General features: G+C 35.4%; 1 protein-coding gene across 23 annotated transcripts in view; it reads right to left on the bottom strand.

Annotated features, from left to right (window-relative positions):
- ANK2 (ankyrin 2) overlaps window positions 1-13,908 on the bottom strand; it is a 710,689-nt gene that overhangs the window by 220,898 nt on the left and 475,883 nt on the right. The gene's annotated exons all lie outside the window — the stretch shown is intronic.

The following is a 13,908-nucleotide window of genomic DNA, read 5'->3' as shown; positions in this document are numbered from 1 at the left end:
TGACAGTCTGTCCTCATTATAAGGGAATAACAGAAAGCTCCAAGGATGCTTTGAGGAAAGCAGATAGCACTAGTTGGCAAGTGTGGAGTGGGCCGATGCAAATTTTGTGATCCCAGTGATTTTGGAAAAACAAGATTAAATTTAAAACAGCTGACATAATATCAGGCTCAAATCTCTTGGTAAAGATGATCACTCTGGGTACAAAGTGCTTTTTAAGTCCTCATCTTGTGCCCATTCCTCTCAAAATCTGATTCTGGGAGAACAGCTGAATTTCCCCCACAAAAAGTCTCGGGGAGGCTACTCAAGAGATGTAGCCACAATCGCCCTGCCGCTCTGACTTGCTGACAAAGTCTGATTTTCAAACCTTAACACAAGGATGATGATAAACTTTCGTTAGGTTCCAAGACACTGGCATCATTTTGTAGTTCTTTGGGTGGTACAACATCTGACTACAGAGAAAATGGTAACATGAAAAGGGACCTACTAGGAATTAAGATTCAGGTGGGGCAGCTCTTAATCCATCCTCCTCCTCAGTAGGCTGCCCTGCCCTCCCTCGAAGAATGGACTTGGCCAGGGCCCTTGGCACACTCTGTCAGGCCTATTTATTTTGACTGGTGATGACGTACGGAGATAGAAATGGAAGCGTTTTTCTCTGGGAGTCTCAAATACAGAATTATTTGCATACCATTAAAATGATTTACACAGGGGAAGACTGAAAACCCTAGGACGAAATTACCTCATATTTAACCCAAATACCACAATGGCGTATAAATTTACAAATAATATAGGTAATTTATGAGGATTTGAGAGGTATGACTGAAATCTACACATCTGGAATTCATGCTCGGAGTCTTTACAAATGTACCCTGGTATGACTAACATCGCACTGTTTCTCGTCCCGCCTGCCCTGCTACGATGCCTCACGTTGCATCCTTCCTGAAAGCTGTGCCCATGGCAGGGTGCCCCAAGTATATCTGCAATGCTGCAGGGACTAAATTATGACTCGTTTTTAAATGCCTATTCTATGAATGTATTTTGCGGCTTGCAGCAAATTCTAAATTCCAGGAAGATTTTCCGCCTTCAGGTTTCTTGCCGCAGTACTTAAAAGCGAAACATTATACTCTGCAGCACGTTCTGTCAATATCCCACAAGAAACAGCATTTACTAAAAAACACCCAAAATTAAGTAATATTAGGTCACAGAAAGTATGATGTTATTTCCCATAGATTTTTAAAATAAATGTTATTTCCCATAGATTTTTAAAATAAATCCACATGCTCTATATTATATTAAAGAGGATGCCTAGAAAGTACTTCCATCTTATACATGAGGCTTCATAATTATAGGTAACATTTATGAGTGTCTACTGTGGACCAGGCACAGAGCTAAGAAGTCATATGCATTATATAATTGTTACAATAAAACTAGGAGAAAGAAACTATTATTACGCTCATTTAATAGGTGAGGAAAGAGGCTTGGAAAATTTCCAAGGTCACATAATTTTTCAGTGGAAGATTCAAAATTTAACTCATGTTTATCAGCCTCAAAGCTAGTCTTATCTGCTACTCTACCTCATCCCTGCAAAGTATCAAAGCAGATGTTAGTACAAATACCTAACTTATGAGCTATAAGTTTGTTTCATTTGTAATAAACTCAGTATGCCCTTGGTCTACATATTCGCTCTGTAAATCATGGCACTTGCTAAACAGAGTGTCTTAGCTGGAGAGGGAATTCTTGGCAGACAGCCCTAGCCTCAAATTTATCAGCCATCTATGCACCTAGAAAAATGAAGAGCTGGCTTGAGACAAACTAATTAGAAACATACTCACTTGGGAATAAAGAAAGAGCTGGTAAAGTACACACTGCATTAAAAAGCCAGTTGACTGTCTCTCTCTACATGTCTAACATGACTAAACTCATGAACTAAGATCAGGGTGCTCTATTATTCTTGTAAAAAAAAAAAAAAAAAAAAAAAAGAATGCCATTAACAAGTAGAGCCAGAAGGGAGCACCTGACACTTTAGGGATGAAGAAACACCTAGAGACACCTTGTGGAAGCTTACAGAGGCAATTGTTGGTATGAAGGGGGCTTCTGGCATCACGGAGGGGAATCTATTTAGACCCTCTTAGAACCTTCTCTAGGGACTGGGCATGACATTGAGGATTGCTTTTGCTGTTACATAACAACACGTTTTAATAACTATTTTTCTCTTTTCTGAATCAAACTACTAAAAAGTAGAGGCAAGTCAAAGACTTACAGCCAGTCCCTGGAATTTTAGCAAAAAATGCTCCCAGTGCTTTGGAGGGGCTAGAGACAGTGGAAGTGTAACATCTGAGCCATCCTGCCAGGGACCTCTTCAACAGTTGAGTCACAGTAGATTTTGCTATAACTTGGATTCTTCTAGAACCCCATTAAGGGATTGAGTTTTCCCAAAGTGAGAAAATGTATTAGAAATGCATTTTGCAAAAGCAAATAAGTGTGTTATTATAAAACGGTTCCAGAGCATGAGTTTCAAGAACAAAATTCAAATGAGACTTCAAAATTTATATGGAGATATTGACATCTTTGAAGGTTTAAAGTATAGACCAGCATGGAAGTATATATTTTTCTCCTACTTCCACATAAACACATGCAAACCCTATGCTACAAAGAGGTCAATCTGTGATTAAAGCTCTTAACACAAGAGCTTAGGATAAACAGCAGTCAGTCTGGTTACCTTCAATCAACACAGAGATAAAAGAGGATTCAGGGACTCATGGTGAGAGATGCAGCAATTTTTACCATGCTATGTTTCCCTCTGAGTATGACAAAAGTAAGAATTTAAAAATTAAAATTAGGTATTAGTAGGGGAGAAGCATGCTTTCAAAATAGACTGTTGTCTCTTGCCTCAACCAGGATATTTCACACATAAAAAGTACAAGAAAGAGAAAATGAGGCAATAGCAATTCCTTTGGGGGAAAAGTCTCAGACAAATAGACTAACCTCTTTCTGCTTTGCTGCTTTAGGTCCCTAGAACTATCAATCCTAAAACCAATTGTACTTATGCCTATAAAGTGTGGCTCTGGACAAGGCATTCAAATGCTGAGCTCCACTTATTTTAATCTGCAACAGATGGATGTCATTAAAACTTGTCCCCTTTTCAACCTGAGTGTGTCATCTCAAGCCGAGAAAGAAAAATTTCCTCTTCAGTTCTTCTTGACACAGTTCTGTACACTTTTGATCAGAATGTTAGAAAAACAAAACTTTCTCAGCATCCAGCAGGGTGGACATGAAAGGCAAGGAGGAATGTGCATTCACAGAGCCACATTATGTCCTAAACGAGTGCTTCCCCGAAGGGCCCAGGGGCACACTCACAGAGATTCATGAGTTCGCTCCGAGATTTTGTAAAACTTCTATGCTTACAGTTCAATAACAAGCTAATAAGGAGAATATAAGCATGTTCCAGGTCATCTAGATGGCTACCCTTTAACTGAGTACAACCATATAATTTTGATATATGCCTTTGTGTTTATAATTCAGTGCATAACAGTTGAAATAAGGATGGAATATAGACAGATGCATGGGGTGCAAAATATTTTGCCATGGGACAGAGACTGATCAGAGAATCTGGCCATCATACAAGGTAGGATGTACCAAAAGAACCTGAGCACAGCACTCAGTAGTACATTAAAGCTGCAAATAACAACAGGCTCAGATGCTATCTTTGTATGGTCCAACTTGCCTGGACTATTAGCAGTGACTGTAACAGAAAATCCAGAGTAAAATGTTTTTCAGTTCCCAGTTGCAGCTTTTTTTTGGATTAGGTACACATCTTTACCACAATACTAATTTCATCTCCAAGTAAATGAAGAGACCTTTAAATGATTATCAAATGGCATGCCATTAAAATTGGCATTGGCAAAGTTCTCTAATCACTTTAACTATCCTGAAGTAGGAAACAAAGCCTTAAATGTATTAATAATGGTTGTACAACATGCTTATAAAACGTACACTCTATATTATCTTTATTGAAGTCAAATTCAGAAATGTATTATAGAAATCTTAGGTTAAATCTTTTTACTGTTAAATCCAACATCTGTGATTTAGTTTTAGACAATCCTATCCATTCTATTACATTGGTGTTATTTATTTGAATAATACTAGTTTTGTAGTTCTGTTCATGCTTAATTTGTACAACTTTCTTTTTAGTAATGGTCCAAGAGTTTAAGGAATTTTATGTAGTTTTATTTTTGCACTTAAATTAACGCTATAGGGCATTCCCTGGCGGTCCAGTGGTTAGGACTCCATGCTCTCACTGCCAAGGGCCCAGGTTCAATCCCTGCTCGGGAAATTAAAATCCCACAAGCCTCACAGCATGGCCAAAAAACAAAGTCTTTTTTATTTAAAAAAAAATAAATTAACACTACAATAAAAATAACAGCACTGGAGGTCACAAACTTTTTTTATACTTCAAAAGAGAGGAATACATTATTCAAGTTTGAGAAGCAGGCATCCTCTAGTGTGAGTCAGCCACCAGCCTCAGCTAGCCTAGGGAGTGACATGGGGCACCTCCCCTCACAGCCTCTGGCTTATCCTGTACCCTCCACAAATATTTGCTGACTGATTAACCATAGGAAAGCACATGCTTCTTGTGGAATTTAGGGAATTTGCTTATTTTCTTAGGATGCAGTTATTCCTTTGTAAAAACAGGGTCATTTACCTGCCTACTCCAAGATCCACATTTTTATAGTAATACAAAATAAATAAAATATATTAAAGTTACTTGAAGGGAAAACCTTTAATATATACATAATGAAATAAGGGACATTTCTACAATTCCTTAGGTCTTTTCACAGGAATGTTGGATAAGTTAAAACCATGTCCAGCAAATCATGAGTTGTATGATCTTGAGTCTTTGTGGGTCTTAATTTCCTTATCAAAAAATAAATGTATTTTATAGAGTTGCTGGGAGAATGAAATAAGATTTGAAGATGCTTAGCTCAATGACAGGCACAGAGGACACTGACCGAGTTTTTTTTAATAATTGTAGTTTTTCTTGTAAATGATAAAAGCAAAACAACAATGACAAATCAAAGGATAGATGCATACACATTATCTTCTTTAAATAAAAAGGTTGTTGCCAGCAGACCAGAGTGTTTGAAAATATTTTGCTGTGTGCAGGTACAAAAGGAAAAAAGGAAGGCAGACCTGGGTGTGGTCTGTCTCCAAAGATGAAGATTTTACAAAACACCCTCTTTGTGATATATGAATGCTTTCACTTAAATAATCATACTTTTGTATAGGGACTGCTGGATTGCTTAAATGTTTTAGCTCTTTTAGTAGCTCAAATTGTTATCACCATCTTGTCATAAACCAAAAATTGGGGGGCAACTGAGAACCGCACACTAGATGTACTGAAATATTTCAGAAAGAATTCCACAAGTTGCCTTCCTGCAGTTAGAACATATAAATGACCAGTAAAACACTTTATACCATGAAATCCTACTTAATTTCAATTCAGCTGGACACTAATAACAAAAATTGCTATAAACCATAAGTTTGTACACTGTAGCTCAACCATGCTGATTAAGCTCCATTTTTAGCATCATTTCAATAGGTCTTTACACTGCTGTTAAATGGGAAATGCAGAAGGAGCTATGATCTTCAGAAAGAAATAATGCAATTTCTCTAAAGATTGTTCCTACTTCAGTGACTTATGTTTTAAGAAAATTGGTTCAGGCATAGGTGTTTCTATTTTACTTTCAAAATGTTACTTAACAGACTTCCCTGGTGGTCCAGTGTTTAAGACACTGTCCTTCCAATGCAGGGGGTGCGGGTTCGATCCCTGGTCAGGGAACTAAGATCCCACATGCCGCATGGTGAGGTCAAAAAAATAATAATAATAATGAAATAAATGTGTTTTTAAAAATAAATAAAATAAAATAAAATGTTACTTAAGATAATTAATGATTAACACATTAAATTAATTATTAACACATAAAATATCAAAACAATAACTAAATTCTGCCTGCATATTTTAAGCAAATATCTTTTTGATATGTGAGATAATTTGAAATTACACTTTTATATAAAGACAAAGTTTTTTTTCCCTTAACTTAATATTACACTTTGACACTGATTTTTCACTAGCATGCTAAAATTATTTCATTATCAGTGTCTTCCCTGAGATTATCATCCATGAAAAGAAAGAACTGCCTATAGCATACCAATTCCATCCCTTTCAAAGCATTAAGAATATTTTGCAATACTATGTAGAGATTCATGAATCCCTTGTACAATTCTTACACTTCAAAAAAGAGTCAATCTAGAACATTACATAACAGTGGGAACACAAGTGAATGAACCATATCCACATGGAACATCAACAGATCTCACAAAAAAAAAAAGGCTAAGCAAAATAAGTCAGACCCAAAAAGGACATCTTTATGATTCCATTTATTAAAGTTCAAAAACTGACAAAACTAATCTATACCGTTAGAAGTCAGAATAGTAGTTTCTGGAAGTAGGCAGGAAGGGCCTTCTGGTTGCTGGTAATATCATAGTTCTACCTGCTCATTCTGGGTGTTGTTAAATGGGTATGTAAACTTTGTGAGAAATATCAAGATAAACAATATAATGTATGCATTTTTCTGTATGTATGTTATAATTAAATGAAACATTTACTTTAAAAAGATGGTGACACTGAAAAATAAGTTGTTCCTAACTTACACAATAGTGACAAAATCACTGAAGCGTAAATAGATGAAAAAATTAGTATTCAAAATCAGTATCTTTTTCTTACTATGGAGGCAATTTTTCTAATGCAGACTATTCATATTATGCAAGGCTTTTAATGAAAATTTTATTTGCATATATTTAAGCTGCTACACAGTCTAAGAGAAAATGCAGACTACTAAATGCCCATGGCTTTGTGCTTGAACCCAGAAGAAGGTTGTTGCTAACTCAAATTCTACAGCATCTTTTTATTATACTGTACAAATAGTACTCCTCTGGTCTTCAAAAATATTTACTACAAATCCAAGAAGACCAGGTCTGGTTCAGAGATCTCGGTTGTTACGTCTTCTGGGATAAATATAAGTAAGTTCTAAGTGACAATTTTATACCTTAAAAAAATTTCTGTACACTCATTTTCTGTGTCACTCACTTTTCTGAAAACTGAATCAAAATATTAATAATGTGACAATATCTTTCTCAATAAATTAGAAATACTGCAAGAACACAAAACTAGTAGGAACAAAAACCCTAAATCAGAAAAAAAAAGTTGTGATATATATTTGATAAATATTTTATACTTCAGATTCCCTGAGATTTTGAAATTTTAAAATGCTTATATATTTTTATAGATATTCATTTTAAAATAATTATTGAACAGAAGAAATAGGAATTCCTGAGTTAGTATATTATGAGACAGTAAAAGTCTATCTTGCAAAGTAACTGTTCTGCTGACATGAGTTTGGTTCCATAAGATGTTTCTACAACTAGGCTCAATTTGAAGATGTCAATACAATGAGACATTAAAACTTTCACTAAAATGGGAACTTTTACAGAGATAGGTAGAAACTTTCTTAAGTTTCTTAAGTTAACTTGCTTATGTCTCAGTTTCCTATTGAACTTTATCATAAGTTGAAAATTTAAGCAACTTCTCCTAAGGCAGGGAAATCAACAAGTTTTGATTACTTGTATTCTAGACATATGCTCTGCCTATGACTCCAAAACACCTACAGAACTCAGAAGTCCTGTCACAAAATAAAACACACCAATTTTTTTCTGAATTTAAATGGGAAAATGGTAAATTTGTAGATGGAAATATTTGTGGCTCCTCCACAACATTGACAAATCTAAGAAAATCAGAATAATGAGGGAAACATTTTGCTGTCACTGTAGGTCAGACATCAGATTACATAATTGGAGGATCATCTTAAAAATTTAAATTGAAGAACACTGCAACTGAATGCTTCAGATTGTCTCAAAGGATAAGACACTCTTTGAGAGGCTTCAGTTACATGAACAGATTTTTTTTAACATCTTTATTGGAATATAATTGCTTTACAATGGTGTGTTAGTTTCTGCTGTATAACAAAGTGAATCAGCTATACATATACATACATCCTCATATCCCCTCCCTCTTGTGTCTCCCTCCCACCCTTCCTATCCCACCCCTCTAAGTGGTCACAAAACACTGAGTTGATCTCCCTGTGCTATGTGGCTGCTTCCCACTAGCTATCTATTTTACATTTCGTAGTGTATATATGTCAATGCCACTCTCTCACTTCATCTCAGCTTACCCTTCCCCCTCCCGTGTCCTCAAGTCCATTCTCTACGACATGAACAGATTTAAGACATTATTGCTTTGGTTAGGTAAGCACCTTAATGATTGCTTTAGCTATTAAACTATTTATCAGGAGTTAATATTTCTTCCTAAAGAGTGTATCATGCTTTGAGAAAATGGCATATGATTAGGAGATTATGACACCCCACTTTCATCACTGGTTCCTCTTGAGGTAGAAGTATCTTGTCACACCATGGTTTAATGCCATATACAACCACTAACACTATTGGGTGAACTGATACATTTGAAAAGTTCTGCTTTACCTTTTTTTTTGACTTTTTAAAAAAAAATTTTTACTGGGGTATAGTTGATTTACAATGTTGTGTTACTTTCTGCTGTACAGCAAAGTGAATCATATACATATACATGTATCCACTCTTTTTTAAATTCTTTTCCCATATAGGTCATTACAGAGTACTGCTTTACTTTTTATGTTCAAAATGTTGACAATGCAAAGACAAGCAAAATATTCTACAAATCTTATACTGAATATTATACTTTCTCTATAATATTCCCTAAATTTTCAATATCTAATGTAACATGGATATCTGCATTTAACATGCCAACAATAAAAATAATGAAAATCTAGAGCTCCACAATAGAAATTTAATAACACATACCATATCTATATAGGATTGAATTCTAAACGGTTCTCTATTATTGCTTTGGGATCTCCAATTGGTTTTGTGTGTAAAATAATGAAGCATTATTTTTAAAACAATCTGTATCCCAGGTCTAATATCTTTCCTAATTTTCAATGAGCTGGACATCTCTGTAAAAATGTTCTGCCAGCATCTTAAACTCAAACGAACATGGGCCAAAACATGGAAGAGCTTATCAAGCTTTTATGCTGTGTACACAAACCTCCAAAGGAATTTCCCTTTGGCCCACAGCTGGCCATAAAAAGAGTAGGTTTTATAAATGAATAATAACCTACTATAATAATACTTGGGTCAGGAGAAAAAAGAGAGACCTTTTGATATAATTTGGCAACAATAGTTTATTTAATGCTTTCTTTAAGAAATCTTCTCTACAGGAAACTCTTCATTCCCTGACTAATCAGTGTGTTAAAATATTACAGGGCATTTGGAGGGAAAGATATATTAGAGTTTATCCCACTGCTATACTTAAGTATCAGGATAAATGGAACTGAATTAGGTTTTAGTCTCCTTTGAAGGCCTTTAGAACTGTCAGGATATGAAAAAACCAAACCCAACCAAGTGAAAATATCTTTCATCAATTCTTTATTATGCCAGGCATCCGACAGTGTTAATTTACTATTGCCACCTTGAGGTAGGCACCGAATTTCTATCACCATTGGTCTGATTATTCATCTTCAGACCATCTGCTCTGAAACAGACATCACTCAAACAGAAGCAGCTTCGTGACACAGCACAGATGAGGTGCTGACCGCAGCCCCACATACTGCATACACTAAAAAGAGGACTGTTTCTCTTGCATCGAATTATTCAAGATGGAACAACAAGAAAATATACTCTTGTAATGAAAGCTTCACAGTGGCTTACCTCATTATATGACCACTATTTTAAAAGAACTTGCACATATTTTTGTATCCTTACACTGTTGATTTTAGTGTAGCCCTGTTAACATGCACATGGAAACAGAGAAGGGCTTTCTGTTTACCACAGTCCAGTGTACATCTGTAGTTGTCAGTCAGATGGATTTTCTAGGGGGTATCACTTAATTACAGCTCAGCAAACACACACAGTAACAACCTGACTCTACTTGTTTAAATGTAATTCTGAACTCATACTGTTTTCAAAAAAGACTAATTTAGAGAAAATGCATCAAAACTGAGCTGCTAACTCAATTTTTTTATTTTATTTTTTTGAGTGCATAAGTTCTGCAATATTAATGTCTACTCCAGAATAAATAAGAATTTGAATTCATCACTTTCTAAAAAAAAAAGTGATTCAAGATCAATTTTTGTCCCAAGACAATATTTTAATTTTATAGGAATAATAGACCCAAGAACTCTATTTGTGCCACCCTTGGAGTTTCTATGTTTTTGGAAATCTTTCTAATTACTGGGTGTCAGAAATTTCAGCATGATAATCATGTTGTTTATTAGAAATAATCTGTGTCTTTAGTCCCTTTGGTTAAACTGCTATTAAGTTCATTGTCATCTGTAAAATGCAAAAGCCCTTCTTTCTAATGTGCATATAATTTTTGAGAAGTTGTTTATTCAACCCATTCTCCTAAGTATGTGGGTCCCAAAGGAGCATGCACAGTTTTCAGACTCTTTTGCACATTTCTGATGATTTACATGGAAAGCAAAATTGCAATTCTCAAAAAATCTGCATCGTCCTAAATGTAATAGAGAAAATCATTTTTACATTCATTTCTTGACCCTCACCATGCTGGTCTTTGATGAATGTCAACAGACATTAAATTAAAAATTTTAAAAACCTAAAGAATATGCAACATGTATGCTGTATAAGAAGTAAATAACTTCCAGTTTGACTCACTTTATTAACTTGATTAAATTTCTGAAAAGATCTATAGTTGTACCTATCTAAACGTGTACATATCGGAAAAATCACAGCTTCAGGGGACTTCCCTGGTGGTGCAGTAGTTAAGAATCTGCCTTCCAATGCAGGGGACGTGGGTTCAATCCCTGTTCGGGGAACTAAGATCCCACATGCCGCGGGGCAACTAAGCCCACGTACCACAACTACTGAACCCACACACTCTAGAGCTCGTGTGCCACAACTAGAGATAAGCCCGTGCGCCACATGAAAAGATCTCGCATGTCACAACGAAGCTCCCACATGCCACAACTAAGACCCGACACAGCCAAATAAATAAATAATTTTTTTTTTTTAAAAATCATAGCTTCAGTTTGGAAAAAAGTGAAAATAAATTAATCAAACAACAGATTACTTTGATAATAAATATTATATATAGAATGGCTAAACAACAAGGTCCAGCTCTATATAGCACAGGGAACTATATTCAGTATCCTATAATGAACCATAATGAAAAAGAATATATATATATATATATATATATATATATATATATATGAAACTGTCACTTTGCTATACACCTGAAACTAACACAACATTGTAAATCAACTATGTTTCAATAAAAAATAAAATTTTAAAAATTAGTTAAAATAATTTAACCAGCTCTTAACAACCAGGCTAAGACAAATATTTTGGAAGCACCTATTGTATGTCAGGCAGTGTGCAAGGGATTAAATGTAGAAAAAATACACATGATCCATCCCTTCAAAAGATTTTAAGTTCTGCAGTAAAAAAAATTTTTTAGCTGCAACATATTCCATGAATTAGATAGAAATGGGTAAAAGTGGATCCAGGGAGATCCATTTAGAGACAGTAGTCCAAGTGATAGATGCTTGTTTTGTTTTACAAATATATTTTACATTTAGATATAGAGTAGGAATAGCAACGTAGCATTTAATAAAGTTCCTGGTGATAAGTTAGGTGGAAGACATAGCAGGCACAGGGACTAATGAGTGCAACATCATAGTGGTAGGAAAGAACACAGTATGAAGAAAATTATAAGTAATGCATGTGTGTGAATTATAAAGATCGTGTTGGAAATGAGAAAGAAGTAAAATTCTCAAAGTAAGGCAGGGCCCAGACCATGAATGTTCTTATATGCCTTCATAAGAAGACTAAGCATTACCCTCTAAGTGAAAGGACAGGAAAAGCCAAGATCAGAATACTGTTTCAAAATAATCACCCTATAACATATGGAAGATGAGTTAGAGGGGAGTCTGTGAGACAATCTGGGATACTATTGCAACAGTTCTGGCGAGCAGTATATCAGGGACAGCAATGTGAAAAAAGTAACGATTTGTCATAGATGAAGGGAAAAGAAGCTATAAAACTTGGGGAAATTGAATTTAAGGGTTTATGGAAAAGAAATTTAGGAAAATTTGGCAACATCTAGCTTTGGCGTGTAATGAGCAACATTACTAATCAAGACCAGAAATTTGGGGAAACAGAATACCCTAAAATTGGAGAGAACACAATAGCTTGGTTTTGGTCTGGTGAAATTTGATGTGCTATCACGGCATGGTAGTGTGTTGAGAATGCAAGACTAAAAAATCCAGGAGAGGATATGGACTACAGACAGAGGCCACAGCCTAACCTCTGGGAGATGGTCTGGGTTTTTTGGAGCAATACTGGATTTTGCTTCATTCCTTACCATTTCTCTGTCAATAAAACTCCTGGGAATAGGGAAGCACTTCTTGTATTGCCTCTGGAAGCAAATACTGTTGACCTATCAACATCTTGCATTAAATGCCAGGAAGTGCTGATAAAATAAAAAATTGTAAGATGTATGTATACTGCAGTATATGTGTATACATATACACCAGTGAGACTAAAACAGATTTCTGTACAGGAGATTTTGCATGAGCTCAGAATACTAATTTCATGCAGCTGACATTTCCCTATAAGACCAGGGTACAACTGAGCTATTGCTTTATCCACAATGGATGTGACCTGCTGTAACTTTCTAAATTTACCCTTGTGCTATGAACTGCAATTATCTAGACTAGTTTGAGCTATTCAATTCTAACTCTATGCAAGGTAAAGAGCTTCTGTAACTTTACACTGAAATGTAAAAAGAGGATGGAAAACTGGCTTTAAAAAGGAATGTGTTTAATTAATTACAGTACATGACACATGGCAATGGAAAAAGACTAGCAAATCAAGTATTTGTAGCTTGCACTGCCTTTTTTCTTTTTTAAAATATTTTAGCTTATACTACAAAATCCCTCAGTTGGAAATCAGTCAATAAAAACCCCTCTGGTTATTACTGCATTTCAGAGAATATCTGAACTTCTTCTGAGGCAGCTATCAAAACAAATTCTTGATTTGTTGGGTTAAGAGCATTGGCATCAACTCCAAAGAGAATTTTGAAAAGTAAGGAAACTCAAAATTTAAACATAACTAAAAACAAAAATAGGGTTAATTTATCTCATGAAACTAAGCTTTGGTTCAGATACCCAAGACCATTTTTTTAAAAAATCGGGCTTAAGCCAGCCAGGTTTAATGAGAAATGGAGAATTCTGTTAGTTGTTTTTTATTATTTGACTTCTACGAAAAGTTGTATTAAGTGGATCCTATGGGCGTATTCCCCAAAGGCTTGGGATAACTTCTTCACAACACCCTCCCAACCTACCCTTCTCCCCTCAAGTTTGACCAAGTTCCTTTACTCTGGGGTCCCATAACACGCTGAGAATTCAGTCATTCATAAATGTTTGTTGACTACTAGTTATAAGCACAACACTACACTAGATATTGTGAATGGCTCTAGCAGGATCCCCAAATTATCTGTTTACATATGTATCTCCCCAGCTATCCTGGTCCTCCAGGATAGATGAGGCCATGACTTCCTCACCTTTGTGTCTCCACTGCCCAGCACAGGGCCCAACACAGAGTAGATCAATAAATACTTGTGGAAATAAAACAAAATAAAGGAAGAACTTCAACAAAGTGAAGGTGGCCAAATAGACACATGAAGCAGCATTGGTCTGTATGAATTAAACTAGTGAAAAGTTTGCTGAATCAAGGCTTCCC

This window comes from Mesoplodon densirostris, chromosome 1, assembly GCF_025265405.1.
Source record: "Mesoplodon densirostris isolate mMesDen1 chromosome 1, mMesDen1 primary haplotype, whole genome shotgun sequence".
Taxonomy (NCBI): domain Eukaryota; kingdom Metazoa; phylum Chordata; class Mammalia; order Artiodactyla; family Ziphiidae; genus Mesoplodon; species Mesoplodon densirostris.
The sequence above is the reverse complement of the archived record's forward strand: the minus strand, read 5'-3'. Positions and strand labels throughout refer to the sequence as shown.